Genomic DNA, 8515 nt, shown 5'->3' with positions numbered 1-8515 from the left:
GAAGTTACTAATGGTTGTGTTGCAAGAAGAAAGATAATTTGTTTTGCAAGGAATATAGCAAGTTGAAGAATGCAAGAAGGGCCTCAAAAGTTCTCAAAAAAGTTGGAAAAAGCCACACTTCATTGGCCCAAGTTTCAAGTACAAAGAAATCAAGTTGGAGGGACAATTGTAAAGAAAAAATCAAAAGAATAGTCTTCGAGCGATTCCTGAAAGCTTAGAGTCGACTTCTGGCATTTTGGAATGCCATGGCACAGTGCTACAGTGCTCGAGCTGACTCCAGCTACAGTGAGCCGACTCCAGCTACAGTGCCGAGCCGGACTCCTACTATTCGAGCCGGCTCTCACTTAGTTCAGGATTAGAAAGCAATTTTTAGCACTACAGTGCTCGAGCCAACTCCAGCTACAGTGAAGCCGACTCCAGCTACAGTGCTCGAGCCGACTCCCAGCTACAGTGCTCGAGCCGACTCCAGCTATAGTGAGTCGACTCAGCTCGGTGCCGAGTAGATTCCTATTCACGAGCCGACTCCTGCTTCAGGCCGAGTCGACTCAGATCTGCGCGAGTCGACTCGAGCATTGCTGGAAGGCATAACGGCTTAGTTTTTCATGACTCCAACAGCTACGTTTTTATTCTTTAATGGCTCTATTTCATCTCTAACAGCTAGGAGAAGCTTCCCACATGTTCTTAAGGCTATAATTCATGAAAACACCACAAAACAAAGAGAGGGAGAGCTCCACAAGATCAATATTTTGCAAGAACTCCAAAAGAGAGAGCATAACGCCAAATCCATAAAAAAGGCCAAAACATTTGAGCAAAAAGAGAGCTATTCAAATTAACATCAATTAGAGCATCCACCAAGAGCCTCAAGAATCCTCAACCTCAACCAATTGGTGAAGAGCTTCAAGATCAATCACTCACCAATTCTGAGTTTTTGCTCTTTTCTCATTTGTGTTTTATATCTTGAGCATAACTCTAGTGTGCTTAATTCCTTCAATTGTTGCACTTGTAAAGGTTCTTCCAAACCTAAATTGGAAGTTGTTGAATTAGAGGATTCAACAAGGTAAAGATTTTGGTTTGGTAAAGCCTTGGAAAAATCAACTGGGTTATTTGTAAGCCCGAAAAATAAACATTGTAAAAGTTTTGGTGAGTGAGCCCTTTGGAAAAACCAACTGGGTTGATTGTGAATCCAAAAAACAATCGGGATAGGTTGTAGTTGGTAAGGCCGGGAAAAACCAATTGGGTTGGGATTGTGAAGCCCGGAAAAAATAATCGGATTGGTTCTAATCGGTGAGCCTGTGAAAACCGACCGAGTTCGTCGTGATCTTCGTGAAATAAACAAGTTTGGTTGTGAGCTTATAAACAACCCAGACTGTAATCAGTGGAATTATAGTGAATTCCCAAGAAGATGCTTGGGGAGTGGATGTAGGTGCTTGGGTGTACCGAACCACTATATATGCTTGTGTTTGTATTGTTTTTCTTGTGCATCTTTGCTTTACTTTCATACTTGCATAGTATAGTTGCTCCTAGATTAATTTTCCCACTACTTTACTTGTAAATTGGCCTAGAGCTTAAGTAAGAATAACACCTTATCATTCCGCTGCATTCAATTTAAAGTAAGTTTTGGAAACATAATTTTTAGAAAATCTAATTCACCCTCCCTCTTGGATTGTCACCTTGGGCAATAAGTGGTATTAGAGCCTCGTACTCTAGTATTGATTGTTGATCTAGCGATCAAGAAATAAAGATCATGACAACTCAAATAGATAGTTTAGAAGGAAGGGACAATTAATTGATAAACCTCCACTATTTAATGGCATGAACTGCACACATTGGAAAGCATGCCATGCGCATTTTCATTTAAGCACATGACTACAATTTATGGAGTATCATTGTCAATGGGCCACACACGAACACTAATCATGTTTAAGAAAATGACTCAGCAAAATGCAAAAGCCATGATATTCTATATTGTGCATTAGATGATAGTAAACTTAATAGCATATCTTTTTGCATAACTGCTAAGAAAATATGGAATATAACTTAAAGTTAACTATGAATGCACTAACATTTTTAGTAGATCTAAAAACTAGCTTAAAGAGAAAAAGCAGAAAACTGAAATTGATAATCAATGCTTTGGGGCACATGAAGATGAGGTATGTACTGGAACACAAAGTGATTTCTCATTCAAAGATGAAGTATATGCTGAAACTCAATCTGATTTTACATTTGATGAACTTCATGATGCTTTTTCTGATCTATACTTAGAATATAAGAAGCTTAGTTTAAAGAATAAAAAGCTAAATCAGAAAAATTCGTCTCCCTGCTGAAAGCCATGATATAATCTAGAAAAACAATGAATTGATTTTAGAAGACAATGAAAGGTTAACTAAAAGAAGTTAACAAATTTAAGCCAACAGTTGAAAAATTTACTATCAGCTTTGAAAAGTTGAACTTAATGATAAGTAATCAAAGAGCTGAATTTGATAAAGTTGGATTGGGATATCAATCTTGGTACACCCAAAAATCTTTCAAGAATAAATTTGTTAAAATAATTTCTAATTATTTTAAAATAGATTCGTATAATACTAATAAACAGGAATAAAAGTTAAGTAAAATCTCTTCTGTTGTTCCTAAATCTGTACATTACAAATTTGATGAACCTAAAAGGCAAAAATAGAAAACTGAAAGTTTATCTACTACCCATGTTAAATCTATGTTTGTTAAATTTCAACAAGAGGATGCAAAAATACATTTCTTGTAATCCTAAAATCTGCAAACTTATGGACAAAATTGCTATTAAGAAAATATGGATTCCAAAAGGAACAATTATAGCTAACCTACAAGGACCCAAAAGAGCTTGGGTTCCTAAGTTGAAAATCTGAATATTTTCTGTAGGTATGTCTAGCACTCAAGGCTCCAACAAAAGATGTTAATGTGGACATTGGGTGCTCTAGACACATATTAAAGAATAAAACTTAAAATATACTTAAGAAAGTAATTGAAAAGAATAATGAAATCAGTATTCCTTGCATCTTATCATTCTCTTTGCTTTAGTATTTGATTAAAACATGAATTATAAGTATTAATCAATTTTGTGATATAGGTAATATTTTTGAAAATATATTCAAATCACTTCATTTTATAATATGCTTTACTTACTGTTGGATAAGTTGCTAAATGATTAATCAATTCTATAAGAATAACTCTATGAATTCTTCATATGCTTAATTGAGAGTTTTTATATCCATGGCATTATCTTCTATTGATCATAGACATAAGAATATATGCTTGGTATGGCCTTTGAAAAATATACATTATGAATACCAAGATTAAAGAATCTAGTGGTATTATTTTCTTTTGGGATACAAAATTAACTCATGCTAATTTGATCTTAATTCCAAAAGACCTTGTCATGGGTTTACTTTGATTTATTTCTGCAAGGTCAAAGTTTGCTATGCATGACAATTAGGAAAACAAACAAGTATCATTTTCTAAATCTAAATATGTCGTTTCCATCACTTTGTCTTTAAAAATTCACCACATGAACTTATTTAGATTGAAGGCTTCGGAGATAAGCTTCTTGACTTTATAATTATGGATGATTTCTCAAAGCTAACGTTGGTTTTGTTCTTGGCACTTAAATAGAAATATTTCTACATTGGCACAAACTTACAAAAGGTTTCAAATGAAAAATATTTGCAAACTGTGAAAATAAAGAAATATCATGGCACAATTTTGAAAATCAATTTCTTGTTAAGTTTTGGACAGAAAATGATATTGAATACAATTGTTTCTGTACTAAAAATATCATTGCATATTAGGTCTATAGAAAGTAAAAATAGAACTTTTGAAGAAATGTGATGGACAATGCTATGTGATAGTAATTTGCCTAATTGATTCTGATTATAGCTATCATCACAGCTTGTCATATTATAAGGTTTCTATTAGAACCTTTTTTTAGAAAAATCCTTATGAACTCATGAAAAATAGAAAATCAAATGTTGCATACTTTCATGTTTTTCAGTTATACATGTTATGTTCTCAATAATGGAAGAATATGCCAAATCTGATAAGAATGTTTGTCTTTGGATATTACTCATCAAGCAAAACATATTGAGTATTCAAATAAATAGAACTCTAATTATAGAAGAATTAATTCATATTATTCTTGATGAGACTAATAATCTTTTTTCAAGGAAGGATATAGATATTATTGTTGATGCAAGTGAGCTTGATAAAAGAATTAGGGCCTTAACCCTAAAGAATTGCTCTGCATCAGAAAATGATCAAGGAGAGGATCAATTTCAGTAAGATAAATATATTGAATGTAAGCAATTCAACATCCTAAAGGTATAATCATTTAATGATCATTCTCAAGATACTAAAATCAGATCTTATGATAAGTATATAGTTAATCTTTTTGCTGGCATGTAACAATCTAAATCTAAAAGACATTAAGAAGAATGAACAAGATGATAATTGGTTAAATTAAACTAAATCAGTTTAAAAGGGATAAAATTTTGAAATTTTGTTGAAAAATTTGAAAACTTGGTTATAATTAGAACAAAATTGAGTTTTTCAGAAATGTACTTAATGAAGAAGAACTGGTGATTACTAAAAGATTCAATCAAGAAAAGATGAAATAGATTTTGATGAAATCTTTGCATGATTAGAAGCCAAAGATTACCATTTTCATTTGATTACTTTATGAGTCTTGTATTTTATCAAATGAATGTGTAGAATGCACTTCAGTATGGTTATATCATTGAAGAAGTTTTATGTAAAAATAACCACCTATATTTGAAAAATATTCATTACAAACATGATAAAGCACTATTTGATTTAGAACGAGCACCAAGAGCATGATATGAAAGTTTAAGTAACTTTTTGATAGAAAGTAATATTGATAAAACTATGTATCAAAAGAAAAAATTTTATATCGTAATTGCTCAAGCATATATTGATGACATTATTTGTGGTGCTACTAATGAAGCTTTATAGAAAGTTTTTACTAAGCTCATGCAGGATGAGTTCGACATGAGTAAAATAGATGAACTAACCTTTCCTCTCGAACTCCAAACTAAGACAAAAAAGAAAGGGGATCTTCATTGGCCAAAGTAAGTTCACAAGAATATTCTTATAGAAGTTTGGCATGAAGAAAGGTATGTCTATGATCCTATCTTGTAGAGTTTGAAAATGATGAGCAAAGTAATTCTATTGTTTGAAGCTGTATTATTGTATCATACAGCTTGTAGGCCAAATTGTATGCTCATTTTGTACTTATATGCAAAGATATCAAACTAATTCTAATAAATCAGATTTAATTGATAACAAAAGACTCATAAAAATTTGTTAAAAAATAAAATCTAAGATTATGAATTAATGAAATAGTAAAGAGTCTTGACATCAAATAAGATTCTCATAAGATGTAATAATTCTATTGTCAAAAATTTAATGAAGAATTCAATTATGCTCTCTATATTTAATCACATGAAAATAAGACATTATTTCATAAAAGATTACACTCAAACTGAAAGGATCATAATTGGAACAATTAACACTAAAATTACATATACAACTGGTGCCAAGATGATTCTTTAAGAAATTTAATGAAATATACACACCATAATAATTAAATCTCTATAAACTTTGCTTAAATGCATATGATTGAATTACTTGATAAGAGAGATTGGTCACTTAGAAGTAGATGATCCTTGTATAGAAAATCAAATGTTCATTGATTGCTTAAAGAAAGAAAAAAAAATCAGAAAATGAATGACAAGACAAATGAGAGTATATAAGAAGCTTGTGAAAAATCAAATGAAGTTTCAATCACTTGAAAATACACCTTAAGGATAAAATCAGTGCAGAATTATATTTAAATAGCGAGAGTTTATTTAAAAAATTGATTTTGATCCTTGACATCTTTGTTCTTAATATTTTAATACATAATGTTATGACGTAATGCATATTATGTTTTGCATGTGACATGATATTCTGAATTATGTATTTTCAATATTTAAATAATAAAGATCCTTCTTTAAATATAATTTATAATGCTCCATGCTTGGACAATTTGATTGAAACATATTCTCACCAATGGAAATTTTATTTTTCTTTTATGACATTCATAATTTGAAATGTGTTTTAACTTTGCATACAAGTTTTTGCTTCACTTTTGCCTTCAAAATAACTTGTGTTTCTAAGCTTAATGAAAATTATTTTTACTTGCATTCCATACTCCTCAATAATATTTGTTTTCTGAATTCATCCTATATTTTTATGATCAAAAATTTCTTATTAATGCTTGAATGTTTGAAATACTACATAAAAATCTTTTTAAGTATTGTTGAAAGAAATTTCAGATTTGTCGTTTACAACCACCTTTGAAATCTGAAAGTTGAATATATTTGCAAAAAGGAGAAGAGAAGAATATTTCTATCTTAATGAATATCTTCAAAAGTAAAAAAGAAAAGTAATCTGAATTTGCAAATTAGGCAGAATGAACTAATTCTGATTTATCTTTCATCTTGCCTAACATTGGTACATAATATCCTGATATATATTAAATTCCTCCAATCTGTACCAAAATTTAATATTAATTTCAAAAATTTTGAATATACTCTAATATTATTGAAATATGTGTTTTCAATCTTAGTGATTTAAGATAAGCTACAATGTAGAAGATACATATATCAAATTATAACTTTGAAAGCCTCCTTGAAAATTTTTATAAAGTTCAGAATCTGATTTTGTATAAAAGCTTAAACTTAATTTATAAATGCTTATATCGTTGCATCTTTGTAACTTTTAGTTATATGCTTCAATGATCACACCATTCAGAAGAGCAACTCAATATGATTCCTAGATAAAAATTATAACTTAAGAAAAATAGAATCAATTTTGATGTCTTGATTGATTACTCCGATAGGCAACTTAAAACATATCATTTCTTATCTTTAAAGTGTACTAAAATTGATCTAAATGATGTATTTTTCAATGATCTTGATTGCGAACAAATGTTTCTAAATATATAATTTTATTTTGATATTAAAAAGATTCATTGTGTCTCATGTATACATTGTTGTGAAACTATGATTAAGAAATTGAGTTTTATAAATATACACTTGAATGATCATCTATATGTTTTCTTTCCTGCATAATTAAGGGCCTCTATCATTAAAAAGAAAGCTATTTTTAAAAGGAGAGTTGATGATTTTAAAAGCTAGAAACATTTCAATTCACTCAAATGATTCTTAAAGAAAAGAAAATGTAATTACTTTTGAAAGAACTTTGAGCTTCAAAAGAATTATTTTCTGATTAATTTTACGGTACATATTCTCAAAAATTAAGAGGAAGCATTTGTTCTTGAAACATTAAAAAGAGTGATTGCTATAAATTTTAAAAACTCTATATCACTCTACATTCTTGATATCATAGAATTTCAGTTTTATTCATACTTATCATCAAAATCTAAAATTCAATAAAAGAAAAGAATGTTTAAAGAAGAATGCATCCTTTGAGGAGGAGCTTTAGATATTCAATCTCTTTGCATTCTGTATCTTATTCAAAAGTCACGTTCATTTGATAAATATCTTGAAGATTTTATGGATTGATTTTGATGAACCTCCTTGTATTGCCTTACTTGCCTTAGTTATATAATAAGTCTATACCTTGAGTTGAGTTCTATAAAGGTTATCTTTTCTCAAACTTTGAGCTTTATAGAAATATGCTCTCATTAGTGTAAGCTGTGCTGAAACTTATAGAAAATATATTTTCGAGATTGACAATTTGAATGTTTTATTGAATATTATCTTCAAATTCTAAACTCTTAAATTGAATGTTCAATTAAGGGGGAGAAAGAAAATTTTTAGGGGGAGAGATCATATGGAACTTAATCACATAAATCCATAACTAAAGAAGAGAGAAAGAATATTAAATGAGAAGTGATCCTAATACTCTTCAATATGTATTATAAATATCTGAAATTTAAATCTGAAAATTTATATAATATACCTTGAGGCTTGCTATTTGGTTAATATATCTTATGCATCAATCATGAACCAAATTGCAATTCAAACAGTTGATCTTAAGAATAAAAAAGGGGAAGAATAATGTGTTGAGCTAAATTTTCTTGAGTATCTCTTGTGAACACAAATTTAAAGTAGTTGCTACATGTGATAGATTTATAGATTTTAAAATGCACATAATCGACAAATCAGCTGCTTTGAAAATTATTTAAAAACGAATTCCATCTGTCTCTATTAGAAAATATATTTTGAAATTCACTAATGAGTTCTTATTGACTTGCTTTTTAGAGTTTCAATCCTGTGCCAATTCATTTTTATATGTATCAAAATGTTTTTCTTTTTAAAGGAATAGAAGAAAGTTTTTAAAAGAGCTCTAAAAGAACTTTCAAAGCCTTCAATTTTATGTATTCTCCAAGATGTACCATAAATTGCATGAATTCATATTTTGGTATCTATGCCCTAATGCCTTTATATCATGAAAGAACTTT

The sequence above is a fragment of the Phoenix dactylifera genome, unplaced genomic scaffold (assembly GCF_009389715.1).
Source record: "Phoenix dactylifera cultivar Barhee BC4 unplaced genomic scaffold, palm_55x_up_171113_PBpolish2nd_filt_p 000538F, whole genome shotgun sequence".
NCBI lineage: Eukaryota > Viridiplantae > Streptophyta > Magnoliopsida > Arecales > Arecaceae > Phoenix > Phoenix dactylifera.
This window is presented reverse-complemented; position numbering follows the sequence as displayed.